Source organism: Humulus lupulus, chromosome 1, assembly GCF_963169125.1.
Source record: "Humulus lupulus chromosome 1, drHumLupu1.1, whole genome shotgun sequence".
Taxonomy (NCBI): domain Eukaryota; kingdom Viridiplantae; phylum Streptophyta; class Magnoliopsida; order Rosales; family Cannabaceae; genus Humulus; species Humulus lupulus.
The window spans coordinates 116,083,518-116,099,434 of NC_084793.1; positions in this window are offsets into that span (position 1 = coordinate 116,083,518).

Here is a 15,917-nt window from a genome sequence, read left to right on the forward strand (position 1 = left end):
CTCTCATTCACTTTTTAACCTTTTACTCGCCATTTTCTGCCAAGAACACTCAAGAACTCCATCTCAGAACTCAGAACTTCGAAGGTCTCCCATCGTTTTGCTTGAGGGTTCTTTGTTTGCAAGCCCAAAGTCGTCCCATTTCAGAATCTTCATCCTTCACCCAGGTAAACTTCTTTATCTTTTAAACCTTTTGAGATGCCATGCATACTGTCTTAGAGTTCTGAAACTTTTGTGTTCTTGAGTAGAAATTTGTGAGGATTCTGCTTATGCCGTTGATGCTTGATAGGGTAGTGTAATTTTCATCTATATAAATTAGGAATTAGTTCGATAGTCAAGATCATAAGTTTAGGGCATAAAATCGACGTAAAAATTCGATTTTTAGGCTAGTTGAAAAACTGAGTTTTTCCCGCCCCTTTGGAGGTGAAAAAGCTTTTTGTCAGAAAACTTTTTACTTCCACTTTTTGATCCGTTTTTCAAACTGCTAGCATAAAACTTAGTGTTTCGGTTAGAATGCTGCTGGTCGATAGACGCGAGCAACGTTATTCCAACTTTCAACATAAACTCCCAGACTGTGTGTCTTATCTCCTCCTTTTCCTGTTTGCAGTTCATATGCAAGACCCGTGGGGAGGAGAAAGGCCCATCGACAACGATCTCTTAGTTCAACTGCTTGAAGACGAAGAACAACCTTCGACCTTGATATCAGATATTCCTTTTTCTCGCGTTAACCTAAACACTTCCCCAGTTCTGACCCAAAATATGGCTCGCACCAAAACTAAAGCTCGAAAAAGAAAAACTCCCAACACTTCTCATCAGCCTACTGTTGATGCTCCCTTGACCAGTGGTCGAGATAAAAATATTCCTGACCCAAATGTGCAAAGGCATGCCCGCCCTCGACACGCTACTCAGCCGGATGTCGAGTGGCATGTTGTCGCTGAGAGTAGGGTGACGATCAGGAAGATCGCCAACTACTTAAATAAATACAATCTGACAGGGGTGACCCTAGTCAAACCTAACCCAGAACAAAGGGCTAATCTGCCTGGAGGTGCTTACAGCGCCTGGTCGCGGTTTCATATTGAGGCAGGAGCCACTTTGCCTCTTCATGCATTCTTTCAGGGGGTGGCCAACTACTTCGGAGTTTCCCCCTTCCAAATTACCACAAACGGATATAGAATGCTCGCCACACTCTATATCATGTATAGCCAGAAAAAATGGCCCGCGCCGTCGCCACATGAGGTCAACTACCTATTCTACCTCAAATCTAACCCCAACCAAGAAGGCACAGGGTTCTTCCATATTTGTCATCAGGAAACCGGGCGCGCTTTCCTGACTGATACCATCCATATCTCCAACGTGGGGAGGTAGTACCAGGAGTACTTCCTTACGCCTGACTTGGTCGCAGACAACTTGGCTTTCACACGAGGAGGTAAAATTTTCGCATCGCTGGCTTCTTCACTTAGTGTTTTTCCACCACAATGTCTTGAACTTATAATGTGTTTCAGGCCCATGGTTGCGACAAAACCCAACTCCAGGGATGGAGTCAAGGGCGACACTCTTAGCCAGCATGTCAAATGCTGAGAAGAGTGTCAAAAATTTAGTTATAGAGGCTAACCTTAGGTTGGCTGGCCTCTGGGACCCTCAACCAAGTGTGAGTGGGCCTTTGGTAGGGACTCCTCGCACTGAAGCGGAACCCGAGCAGCAACCCCAAACGATTCCTCTGTGGAGGAGACCAACTGGGGTCACGATCAGGGAACCTGCTAGTACTCTTCGAGCAGAGAGGCCTTCGGCTCCCAAAGAAAAAGGAAAAGGAAAACAAAAGGCCGTCGAGCTTGCCGAACTCTCTGATGACTCGTCGGACGATAATGGTATAGTAATCTCGCTCTTAAACAATTTGCCAATTCCCTGTCATCTATTCGACGGGGACGGCAATTTTAAATATGCTCCACGCTTAGGGCCAGACTTCTTCGTATCAAAGAATGAATATAAGATTAGTAGAGTCTGTAGTGTAGCGACCAGTTATAATAGCTTGGGTCTTGGACTTTGTAATCCTCTTTGTTTCTCTTTTTGATGTAATGTGTTTGGCTATTCATACTATCTCATGGCTCGGCTTTGGATTTGCTTTTCAGGTATGGACTCTACCAACGTCCTTGATCTTTACAGCAACCCAGAAGTTGCTGCTGCTCCTCCGAGTAAAAAGAAAGCCTGCAAGAGACATGCTAGGGAGAGCAGTAAGGTGGCTGCAGCGAAGAAGGCTCAGGATGCAGGCCTTCCGGAGGAAGGGCCTTCTACCACCGCGACTCCGTCTTCCCCCCGTGAGCAGCAGACTCCATCTGCTGCGGCCGGGTCAACTCCTTCTCCTACCGCCCCATCCGATCAAACTCAGCAGGAAGGTCCTGCCTTAACTGAGAACCTGATGTTTGGCCGCTCCTTTAGATTGATCAAGGAGAGGCTGACCAAAATCGCCAAGCACGACCGTTGCCGAGCAGCAATGGCAGCCACGGAGACGATGGGCGTCGACCTGATTCTGAACCGAGCCCTGAATGAGTTCACCAGCGTAAGTTGTTTCCTTTTGTGAAATCGGGTTTTCGACCTTTTATTGTTTGTTAATATTTGTCCTGAATGCAGGCCATGCTAACCCTCACTGTTGGCCGCATCCGCCTGGGTGCCATTGCCGAGGAGGCCAAGACCTCGGACCATCGGCACGAGGAGGAACTCAAAGCTGCTGAGGCTCGATACGCTGATCAGCTGGCAGCGGTGACTGCAGAAAAGGCCAAACTGGAAAAGGAGTTGGAGGACAAGCAAAAATCTTTGGAGAAAGCCCGCGAGTCGAGGGACCAATATAAGGAGTCCAACCGCTCTAATTATAAGGTGGCTAAGCAGCTGGAGCTGGACTTGATCGCGAGCAGGCTTGAAACCAAGGACATGGAGGCCTGAGCTAAGGCTTTGGAGGAGACTAATGCTGCCAACTTAGAGAGGTACAAAAATGCCACTCTGAGGTGCTTCTATGATTTCTGGAAGCACAATCAGGGTGCCAATTTTGAATACCTTCCTGAGAATGCAAGGGAAGCTGAGCTGGCTCGTTGCGTGGCTCAACTGGCTGAAGAAGATGGATCGAGGGTCCCTGCTTCCCCGAAATCTTGCTGGCCGCCGGGATGGAGGGTGCAGACAATGAAGCCGTCGACCAGGCCTCTTCTCAGGATCCTCCAGCTCCTCAAGCTCCATGATTTTTTTTCTTTTATATTTCTTCTCTTTTCTTTTTAACTACACGACCTACGGGTCATGATGTAAAGACTATAATTTTTCTTTTATTTTGCTGCACGGGCAGCTTTTACTTTTACTTGAACAATTACATCCGAGCAGAACAGCTCGCGGTGTAAAAGGATTCTTTTGATATTATAATATTTATGCTTTATTATAACATCTGTTCGTATGACCGAACCTAGCATAGTACTTTGGCTTGATTTTTCAAAATATAAATTTTGAAAAATACTCTAAGTACCGTAGTATGCTTTCACTTATTTTGTTCATGTGTTTACATACCTCTTGGTATGCTTTTCTATCGATGTACCTTATATGCCCCCCAAGTGATCGAGGAGCTTTAGGTCCTTGGTCAATTGCCTTGACCATGACCTATACGAACATTACTGCTCGGTATATCATGTAAAACTTATAATGCAGCAAAACAACACACGTAATGAACAAATACTTGTAAAAAATTACAAAGTTTGGCAAGAATGACTGGCTGCACACAATCCCTTATAAATCTCATATTTAAATGGACTAAACATGCCTTTACGAGTGATCTTTGAAATATCTTACACTTATAAGCGATTAGCCATATAACATGACCAACCCTTTTTCAACACTTGTAAAAAGTAAAAATTAATACAAGTCAGTCCTTTAAAAAGGAATGTTTATTGGTAATACTTGCGCAGGTGTTCTCCATTCCAATAACGCGGAACGAGATCTCCATTTAAGCGTGCAAGTTTATAGGTGCCTGGATGAAGGACTTCTTCAATCCGGTAAGGTCCTTCCCTGTTTGGTCTGAGTACTCCAGCAGCTTGGTCGCGGGTGTTTAAGAAAAATTCTTCGAAGTACTAGGTCTTCGATGCTGAACTTTCTTTCTTTTACTTTGGAGTTAAAATACCGTGCGACCTTTTGCTGGTACGCAGCTACTCAGAGTTGGGCTTTTTCTCGTTTCTCCTCAATCAAGTCTAGGGACTCCATCAGCAATTGGCTATTCTCGTCTTGGTCATATGTGATTCTTCTATGTGAGGGCGGATCTAACTCGGCTGGCAACATAGCTTCATATCCGTATGCTAAGGAAAACGGGGTATGACTTGTTGCTGTTCGATGAGAAGTTCTATACGACCAGAGTACTTCAGGCAGCTATTCTGGCCATGCTCCTTTAGCTTCCTCGAACCTTTTCTTCAATGTATCCTTCAATGTATTATTTACTGCTTCAACTTGCCCATTTTCTTGTGGATGAGCAACTGAAGAAAAGCTCTTGATGATCCCATGCCTCTTGCAGAAGTCTGTAAATAGGTCACTATCAAACTAGGTGCCATTGTCTGAGACAATCTTTCCGGGCAATCCATATCGACAAAAAATGTTCTTGATGACAAAGTCAAGCACTTTATTTGCCGTTATGGTAGTGAGTGGCTCAGCTTCGGCCCATTTGGTGAAGTAGTCGACCGCCACCATTGCGTATTTCACCCCGCCTTTTCCTGTCAGTAATGACCCGATTAAATCTATACCCCATAATGTGAAGGACCATGGACTTTGCATGTGCTTTAACTCATTAGGAGCTGCCCATGGGATCTTGGAAAACCTTTGACACTTATCACATTTTCGCACAAACTCCATCGAGTCTTCATTCATGGTCGGCCAGAAATAACCCTGCCTTAGAATCTTCTTTGATAAGCTCTGCCCCCCAGCGTGATCTCCACAGAAGCCTTCATGTACCTCCTTCATCAGCTCTTTAGCCTTTTCCGGTGTAACACACTTGAGCAGTGGCATTGAGTATCCTCTTCGGTATAGAACCCCATCGACCAGGATATACCCAATAGCTTGTCTCTGAAGGGTCTTGGCTTTGTTTCTATCTGCCGGTAGTATACCGTTTGTGATATACTCCAAGTATGGTGCAATCCATGTGTTTGCTAACCGGACCTCCATATTGGTTTCCTCGGCTTGTATGCTTAGCTCGCGCAGTCGTTCAACTGGCACTATATTCAAAGTGTCAGCATCCTTCGCACTCACGAGTTTGGCTAAGGCATCTGCGTTTGAATTCTGATCTCGAGGTATTTGCTGGAGTGTATATTTCTCAAATTGTGCCAACAGATCTTTGGTTTTGTTCAGATAGGCCGCCATTTTCAGCCCTCGTGCTTGATACTCCTCTAAGACTTGATTCACTACAAGCTGTGAATCACTGTAAATATCCAGCACTTTTATGCTCATGTCTTTGGCCAACCTTAACCCAACGAGTAGAGCTTCATACTCGGCTTCGTTGTTTGAAGCGGTGAAATCAAACCTAATTGCGCAGTGAAATCGATGCCCTTCTGGCGTTATCAATATCACCCCTACTCCTGCGTGAGATTCGTTGGACGATCTATTAGTGAATAGCTTCCACGAAGGAGCTTCAATTTGAGGCTCAGACGCACTAGGTGTTTCACTTTGTTTGCTGTCTAGGAGTTCAGTAAACTCAGCGATGAAATTAGCCAAGACTTGTCCTTTTACTGCTGCTCGCGGTGAGTATGTTATATCGAACTGCCCGAGTTCGACTGCCCATTTCAACAAACAACCAGCAGCCTCTGGCTTTTGTAGAACTTGCTGAAGGGGCTGATCAGTCAAGATTGTGATTGGATGGCTTGGAAGTAAGGACGTAACTTCCGCGAGGCCAAAATTAGGCAATAGGCTAATCTTTCAATGGGAGGATACCTCAATTCGGCCCTGATTAACCTCTTGCTCACATAATACACCGCCTTTTGTACGCCTTCTTCTTCTCTTACTAGCACCGCACTAGCAGCATATTCGGTGATCGCCAGGTAAATGAACAAAGTTTCCCCATCTATAGGCTTTGATAAGACAGGAGACTGCGCCATGTGGGCTTTTAAGGCTTGTGGGCTTTTAAGGCTTGGAAAGCTTGTTCGCAGTCTTAACTCCACTCGAACTTCTTGTTGCCCCTAAGTAGATTAAAGAAAGGGATGCATTTATCCGTCGATTTTGAAATAAATCGACTGAGCGTGGCAATCCTTCCAGTTAAACTTTGCACATCTTTGTTCTTTACTGGCGATTTCATATCGATCAGGGCTTTGATCTTTTCGGGATTAGCTTCAATTCCCCTCGAATTGACAATGAACCCCAAGAACTTTCCTGATCCTACTCCGAAGGAACACTTCAAAGGATTTAGCTTCATTTGATATTTATTCAAAACATTGAAACACTCTTGTAAATCCTTCACATGTCCTTCTGCCTTTTTTGACTTTACCAGCATGTCATCAATGTATACCTCCATGTTTACTCTGATAACTCCTTAAACATGTGGTTAACTAGTCACTGGTAAGTTGCACCAGCGTTTTTCAATCGAAAGGGCATTACTTTGTAACAGTATAGCCCTGTATTGGTCCAAAAGCTAGTGTGATCCTCGTCAGGGGGATGCATACTAATCTGATTGTATCCTGAGTATGCATCCATGAAAGAGAGGATCTCATGGCCTGCAGTTGCGTCGACCAGCTGGTCGATCCTTGGGAGTGGGAAGCAATCCTTAGGGAAAGCCTTATTAAGGTCTGTGAAATCCACACAGGTTCACCATTTTCCATTAGGCTTGGGAACCAGTATTGGATTAGAGACCCATGATGGATAAAATTCCACCCTGATGAACCCATTCTCCTTTAGTTTTTCAACTTCTTCTTTTAAGGCTTTCGATTTGTCTTTATTGAGCAGCCTTCTTTTCTGTTGCACGGGTGGAAAGCTTTTGTCGACGTTCAGGACATGGTTAATGACTACAGGATCTATCCCAGCCATGCCTTTATGTGACCAAGCAAAAACTTCTTGGTTCTTCCTCAAAAATTACACCAGTGCGTGCTTGGTTGTTGCTTCCAAATTTTTGCCGACCTTTACAACTATGGTCGGATACTCTTCATCAAGCTAGACCTCCTCAAGGTCCTTGACAGGTCCAACATCTTCCTCAAAATCCCCAAAGCGAGGATCTAAGTCTCTATCCTCACTTTGGGCTTGTAAATCAATGGACATCTGCAACCTCTCTGGGGGAGCGCTCCTCGACATTCCCTTCTTGGCCTTAGTAATTGAGGCATTATAGCACTCCCTTGCTTCCCTCTGGTTTCCCGACACGCGTCCTACCCCTGCGTCTATTGGGAATTTCATGGCCAGGTGCCATATTGAGGTGACGGCCCGAAGGTCAACTAGTATGGGTCTTCCAATTACAGCATTGTAAGCCGAAGGACAATCGACCACTATGAAAGTAGTAAGTAATGTCCTTGTAGCGGGCGCTGTACCTGCTGTTATCGGAAGCCTGATTGACCATGTTGGAGTGAGTCCCTCACCAGAGATATCGTAAATTGTTTGGTTGCAGGGATCCAAGTCCTTGACGGACAACTTCATTCGTTCCAGCGAAGATTTATACAGGATGTTAACTAAACTTCCTATATTGACTAGCACTCTCTTCACCATCATGTTGGCAATTTGAACATCCACGACCAGCGGATCAGAATGTGGGAACCGGACATGCTGGGCATCACAATCAGAGAAGGTTATTTCACCGTCCTCTGACCAAGCCTTCTTTGATGCTCGGTCCTCCACAGTCATCATCTAAATGTCCTGGTCGTGGCGTAGGGTCCGAGCATATCATTCCCTTGCCTTTCCGCTGTTTCCCGCAAGGTGCGAGTCTTCGCAGATGGTGAGTAAAGTACCAGCCACGGGGTCAGGCTGCAAAGGTGGCGAGCGTTGGCGTGCAGGCGCCTGCTCGCTGCCACCTGGAGCCTCTCGTTGGGAAGCCCCGAGGCCCGTACGTATCTCCTCAAGTGTCCTTGTCTAATAAGGAACTCGATTTCATCTTTCAGCTGGTTGCACTTGTTTGTATCGTGTCCGTAGTCGTTATGAAAACGACAGAACTTGGTGGTATCCCTTTTTGAAATATCCTTTCGAATGGCAGCGGGTCTTTTGTAAGGCACACTGGAACTTGTGGTCTGATACACCTCTGCTCGAGACTCGACAAGGGCAGTGTAGTTAGTGAACCGTGGCTCATAACGGTTGCCCTTAACGCGCTTATTCTCAGAGGTAGAAGGTTCGTTGTGGGGTCTCTTGCCCCCATTTTTGCCGTTGCCATTCCCGTTGCCTTTACCGTTGCCGTTGGGTTTTGACCCATTGGCGGATTTGGCGGGGTCTTCGGTCCCCTTATCTTTGTTTGGGGTCTTTCCCTCGTTGGCAATGGCATCCTCGAGCTTGATGTATCGATCAGCTCGATCCAAGAATTCTTGGGTAGTTTTAACCCCATGCTTCCTGAGGCTACTCCAAAGAGGCGTACGACACCTAACTCCTGCAGTTAGGGCCATCATCTTGCCTTCGTCTCCCACTGTTTTGGCTCCAGCAGCAGCTCGCATGAAACGCTGGACGTAGTCTTTCAGTGGTTCTCCTTCTTGCTGGCATATCTTGACCAGCTAGTTTGCCTCAGTTGGGTGCACACGACCCGCATAGAATTGTCCGTAAAACTCCTTTATGAACATCTCCCAAGATTCAATACTTGCAGGAGGGAATTTAAAGAACCACTCCTGTGCAGCATCAGAAAGTGTTGCAGGAAAGATCCTGCACCGGGCGTCTTTGAACACTTTCTGAATGTCCATTTGTATCTCAAATTTGTTGCATGAGATACCGGGTCACCATACCCATCAAAGTTAGGAAGTGTGGGCATTTTAAACTTACTGGGAGTCTCTGCCACAGCAATCCTCTGGACGAAAGGAGTGCCCCTCCTCCTATCGTACTCGATGTGAGACGTTCTTCCCCCGACCAGCTATTGCACTACCTGGTTCAGGGCATCTAACTGGGCTTGAACAACTTCAGGAATTGCCGGGACCCCTGGTGCTGGGGGGATGTACTCGTCGTGCCGTTCTCGGTGGTCGTTGAGTACATCTCTTAAGTCGTCGTCTCTCCGCCGCTGCTTGCTAGCTCCGAGCTGGCTAAAGACGTTATTTTGTCTGGGCTGCCCCCAGCATTATGTCTCGCTTGTTGGTCTTCTCTTGGTGGCGGACTTCTGCCTCCACCTCTCTCTTCATTCCTCCGACCGGCATTCCCTCTGCCTGAGTCGGCCTCATTGTAGCCATGCCCATCTTTTAACCTCGATTGGTTATGGTGGGATTGACTGTTCCCTCGGTTGCCTCCTCGAGCTGGAACTTCCCGAGCGTTAGGGGGAGCCTACGCTGGTCGGTAGGTCCCCGTGCATTATCATGCCGTGGGGGCCCCCTGACCACAGAGCTTATCTCTGAGTTCCTTCTGTTGCCAGAAGGATGCTGTCCCCTGCTCGGTGGGTGCGGCTCTTCACCCCCTTGGCATCTAGGACTGCGGGGCTGCTTCCCGGCCCTATTCTGCCTTGGCTATGGGGGATTGCCTCGACCAACCTGGGATGGGGGTTGCATCTTAGGATCCCTAGGTGGGACATCATCCTGAGGCATTGGTGGCTGCTCCGGCCTTTGAGGGATCGTTGGCTGGGTCGGAGGGCTAGGATTGGGACCCCTTTTAGGTGGCCCATTCGAGGGTTGATCAGGCTGCGAGGCAGGTGCAGCCTGATTCCTAGCCAATTGTAGGGCTACTTCGAGGGCTGCCATGTAGAGTCCAAGAACTTTACTTATCTAGTTAGATAGTAGTAGTAATAGTAATAGTTAGTAGTAGTTATAGTATGTTTAGAACTGTGGATTTTGGTTCAAGCCGGGATTTAGTTGGAAACTCCTAGCAATAGTTATGGATTTTATAAGTTTAACCTATAGTTTAAGAATATTAATTATAACATAAGCTTTGATTAATATTGCTGGTTATTAATACGATGATTATTATAACCTAAGGTTTAGATAGAGCCAATAAGAATATGACACTTGTCATGAGCATAGTTATTCCTAAGGTTTAGATAGAGCCAATAGGATTATGACACTTGTCGTATGCATTATTATTAAGGAATTATTATTTTAATGATAAAATAAGGGAAATATAAGACTTAGTCATCACCAGAATCTGTTAGGAGCATGATATTTATCACAATTTTATTTATTTGTGGATTAGGTTGTTATTTAGATGATTAAATATATTTTTTTTTCCGTAACTTTAGGGAACTATAACTTCCGACCTATTTTTGACCTAGTTATGTTATGAATTTCGAAAAATAGTATTTCCAAAAAGTTGTAGATAATTTAATTAGATTTCTAAGGGTATAAAGATATTCAAAATAGGAGTCCTACAACTCCAGATGTGTTGATTTTACTGTAGGTTAGTTTAGAGTTACGAGATTTAGGGAGTGAGAAGTTAGGATTCTATTTTTTTTTTATTATTTTTGTTTTTAAAAATCAAGCTTTGACTCCTTAAACCTCTCTGAACAATTTTACCAAGTCCTAAGCCTTTGGCTGAAGAATATTCAAATATTTTCAATTAAATTCATTATTTTTATTCAAAGCCAAAAAGAAGATTTTTATTCCTAGAACTCTATAAATAGGACCTAGCACCAAGCCTTTTCATTCATTCTTCAAGCATTGATCAGAGCCTTCTAGATGCTAGTGAGACTATAGAGTGATAAACACTTGGGTTGGGGTTATAAGCTTTATCATTCTAAGCTTATTAGACACTTGGGAGGTATGGTTCATAGAGTCTATTTCGGTTTCAAAGTGTAGTTCGGTAATAGAAATTTCAAAGGTATTCCTATTCTTAGTTCCTATTCTGTATTGTTTCATTAGTTCTTATAGTTTTTCTCTACTCAATTCCTAACCCAATCTTCTCTATTCTTTGTTAGGTATCTAAGTTCTTCGAACTTGAGATTTCTCGTTGGTAAGTATCTTCTCGATGGTTTAGTTCATTCCTCTTCATCTCTTTCTTTTAGAAAACTCACCTCTCTATTAATGGTTTTAGGAGTGTTCCAAAATCCTGACCTTGTTCTCATCATCCTGGTATTTTGGTAAAGAAAATAGGCTAGATCCTGTATGTTTGTATGATATATTATGTTTTTATGTTATGTTATGTTTAATATGTTATGATAAGTTTATGTTTTTATATGTTATGTTATGATTTACCCTACCTCAAATATTAGATAGGGGATGTAGATGGGTTATCATACATTACATGTGATCTAACCTACCTCAAATATTAGACAGGGGACGTAGATGGTTTATCACATGTCATAATGGCCATTATTAGTATAGTCTTATATTGTATATGTTATGATATGTTTTTAGTATATTTTATGATATGTTTATAGCATATGTTATGATATGATTTTATGAGTATGTTTATGTTGTTAGTAGTTTTTCCTTGCTGGGCATTAGGCTTACTCCTTTTCTTTTAGTATGATGCAGGAAAATAGATGCAGAGGCGGAAGGATTCTTGGAAGTTTGGTGTGTGTATGGAGGGGAATGGAGTGGATGGGCTGCGTGTCGATTTGAGGACAACGTTTTTTTTTAGTCTCTTTAAAATTATGTTTTTATGTATTTTTCCACATGTAGCTTTGTAAACAATTTTATTCAAAGTTATGTTTTATTTTAAAACAATGAGCTCATTTATGTATTACAAATATTGTTTCTTTAAAGTTTTCAATAAAGTTATGAATTTTCTTATGTATGTTCTTTTCAAAGTTGTGCTTATGTCTAGTGGGTTTAATGACCTAAGTTTCATAGATAGTTCGGTGGTTACATGCCGTGGCCTCCCTCTGACGACGGTCCATCTCCGACTGTCTTTCACTCAGCTCTTGGCGCTGACGCTCTATTTCTTGCTGCTATCACACCATAGTCTCTGCAGCACTTTCTTGACTGGCCCTCAGATTGGCCAATTCGTCCTGCAATACTCCCAGGGTATTTCTCAGCGTTTCAGAGTCCAGTTCCTCCTCAACAAATTCCAAGTCCGGCTCATTTTCAGCCACGTTCGGAGGAGGAGGTTGAGATGGTGCAGTGCCAGCCGTCTGCCCAGTCTTCTTTGTTGTTTTCGCCATTAGTGCTTCAACAACCTCATCTCAAGCTCTCAACGAAAGCACCATATGTTGACCCTCGTTTTGGTCAACTGACCCGGAGTCAAATGCTTGATGTGATGGATGGTGTTGAAATAGACCTAATGGAAAAACAATAAACGACATAAAAAATTATAGTGGTTCGGCCCCACGAATTGGTAAGGACCTACATCCACTTAAGCTATTATTGATATTAATCCTCAGAGGAGTGATCAAAGAACTAGGGTTCTCTGAGTTTCACAAGCCCTAGAAGGATGAATAATACAATCGTAAGATAATAGCTCTAATTATCTTGTAAAGCATAAACTTAAATCAGCCAAAAGGAAAAAGATCCCCTCCCTTGAGCTCTTTTCTTTATTTATAGGCTCAAGGAAGATTACATAATTTAGTTACAGATATTCTTTCCAAAATAGTCGGATCATCAGGGATCAAGGGAGATAATCTAGGATATGATTACAATTGTACAAAATTATCTCAAATAATACGGAGTATATGACCAAGCTGGTCGTATATAAAATCCAAATATCATGTCAGGGGAATCTCAGTGGTCGATGGTCGAACAGAACTTCTGCCAGGTGTCAGCCTCGTGTTAAAAATGTCTACCACATCATCAACGCCTATTCTTTGGATAACAAAATCCTTCTAGTTGATCCATATAAATGACTTCATCAAGCTTTCCATTAAGAAAAGCTTTCTTGACGTCCATTTGCAGATTTCATAGTTCAGAGCGGCTGCTATGGATAGGAGGATGCGAATGGACTTGAGCATGGCTACCAGACTAAAAGTTTCCTCATAGTCCACGCTTTCTCTTTGGGTATAACCCTTTGCCACTAATTAAGCTTTATAAGTCTTGATGTTTCCATCAACACCTCGTTTCTTCTTGTAGATCCACTTGCACCCAATGGCCCTAAAGTCATTAGGTGCTTCCACAAGATCTCAGACGAAACTTAAGTACATGGACTCCATTTTCTGTTTCATAGATTCGAGCCACAGTTCCTTTTCATGGCTAGCCATTGCTTTTTTGAAAGACAACGGATCATCATTACTAGTGTCACCAAAAAACATTTTGGTTTCACCATACAAACCATAGCGAAATGAGTTCTTAGAAACCCTCCCACAATGACGAGGCTCTGTGACTGTTTGCTCAGGAACAGTGGAACTTTATTCATTTAAATCGACGTGCGTCGGTTGGACATGAAGAGTGGGAATTTCATCTTCAACTCACGTTGATGATGATGGAACATTGGTTGGAGTCAAATCTTTAACCATCTCCTCTAAAACTACTTTGCTGCGAGGTTTGAAGTTTTGGACATAGTCATTTTCCAGAAAAGTAGCATTCGTAGAAGTAAACATTTTCTTTTCTGAATGACTATAGAAAAGTCCACCCCGAGTACCTTTAGGATAGCCAACAAACATGCAAACTTCACTTCGTGGTTCTAGTTTTCCTTCCTTTTTCCTCAGAACGTGAGCGGGACACCCCAGATTCTATAATCGTGTAAACTAGGTTCACGACCATTCCAGCATTCTAAAGGTGTTTTGGGGATTGATTTAGACAACATGACATTGAAAATGTCATTCACAGTTTCAATTGCATGTCCCCAGAACGAAGTTTGTAGAGTTGAGTAACTAAGCATGCATCTAACCATTTCCAATAAATTTCTGTTCCGGCATTCCGCTACACCATTTTGTTGCGGAGTACCTGGGGCAGTAAGTTGTGATAAAATCCCAAGTTCAGTTAAATGATCTTGGAACTGCATATCCAAATATTCTCCACCCCTATCATTTCGCAAGATCTTTAACGATTTACCTAATTGGTTCTGAGTCATTGCTAGGAATTCTTGAAACTTTGAAAATGTTTATGATTTCCTATGCATTAGGTAAAGACATGAGTATCTAGAGTAATCATCAATGAAAGTGACGAAATACTCAAAACTACCTCTGGCTTGTACATTCAAAGGTCCACAAACATTTGAATGAACAAGTCCAAGTGGTTCTTTGGCCCTATCACCCTTTGCAAAGAATGCACGCTTGGTCAGTTTGCCTTCTAGACAAGATTCACAGACAGGTAATTCAACTAAGGTGAGTTCCCTCAAAGGTCCGTCCTTTGTAAGTCTTTGAATCCTATCATAGCATGACCTAGTCCCAAGTGCCATAAATACATAATATTATCGTTATCGGTCTTTTGACGTTTATTGGTCCTAGGTTTAGCTACTTTGAATAAATCATTGTTAAGAGCGATGGGTTCATTAGGTCGCGGAATATAAAGCCCGTTTTCTAGACATGCAATACACAATTGTGATCCATTGAAGAAAATAAATATATTAGAACTTGTGAAGTCATAACAAATTGTTCTAATTGCAACATGGAAACTGAAATTAAATTTCTACTAAAATCCAGAATAAAAAATACATCTTTTAAAATTAAGTATTTATTTCCGAACTTCAGATGAGCTCCTCTAGCTTGTACCTTAACGAACGCTCTGTTCCCAACTCTAAGCTTTAAGTCGCCTTCATTCACTTCCTCCCACGATTCAAGAAGCTGTAAAGAGTTGGAAACATGGTTGGTAGATCCAGAATAAATAATCCAAATGAATTTATCATTCTCTAAAACACATGTTTCTAAGATAAATGAATTATAATCATTACCTTTGTTTTTAGCTGCTAGAAACTTGGGGCAGTCTCGTTTCCAATGCCCCTTTTCTTTGCAGTGAAAACACTTATCTTTACTTTCCTTGTTTTTCTTGTTCTTCCCCTTAGGCGTCTGTGCACTTGGTTGTGCACTCCTCCTTGTAGCCTTTGCAGGCTTGGGGTTGTTGTTTTGTCCACCTTTCCTCTTGTTTCCAGCTTTCGAAGACGAAGCTTGGTTAGCTTCAGCCTTAGCTAGATCAGCAGCAACAACAGTAGTCTTATTTTCTCCTCCTTTACTATGTCCACCCATGACAGGCTCAATAATTTGAAGCTCGTTTATGAGCTGCGTCAGACCATAGTTGAGTTGATCACAAATGTGCAGACACGATGCTATTCGAGCATTCACGGTGTTATCACGTATGTGCGGAGATGGTGCTATCAAAGTATTTACGGTGCCATCACGAGCATTGACAGTGCCATCACTAACATGCGGACACGATGCTCATTTTGGGGATTCCTCAATTATGACGAATTCAGAGTTGTCACCAATCAACTCTATGTTGATATTCTGCTTCCAATTAAGGATGTTTTCTCTAGTGAGCTTCTCCATCGAAAGTTGAGAAAGGATAGGAGTAGTCACAGACACTACTTAGCTTAAAACTACAAATTATATTAAAATAGAAATCAATCACATTTACTCAATAAAACTTCTATTCACACAAATTTCAAGAAATAGCACAATATATACCAAAATATGTAAGATATGAGAAAAAAAATACCAAAAACAATCATATCTCTATTTCTTTAGGTTTTTAACTAATCTATGATATCCTTGTCCCGGTTGGCGAGAGTAAAAAAATACCACTAGTTAAATAGAGTTGTAAACTCATTTAATAATGGACACTGCTATTAGCAACCTACTATTCAATCAAAATAAGAAAACAAAATCTCTTATTTTATGTGCTAGACCCACGGTTTTGATAATCATAGATTTAGTCCTAGTAGTCACCATTGCAGTGAGTCTAGTAGAATTTGACCTATAATTATCTATATTTCAAAATCTAACCTTGTCAAAATAGCTAATG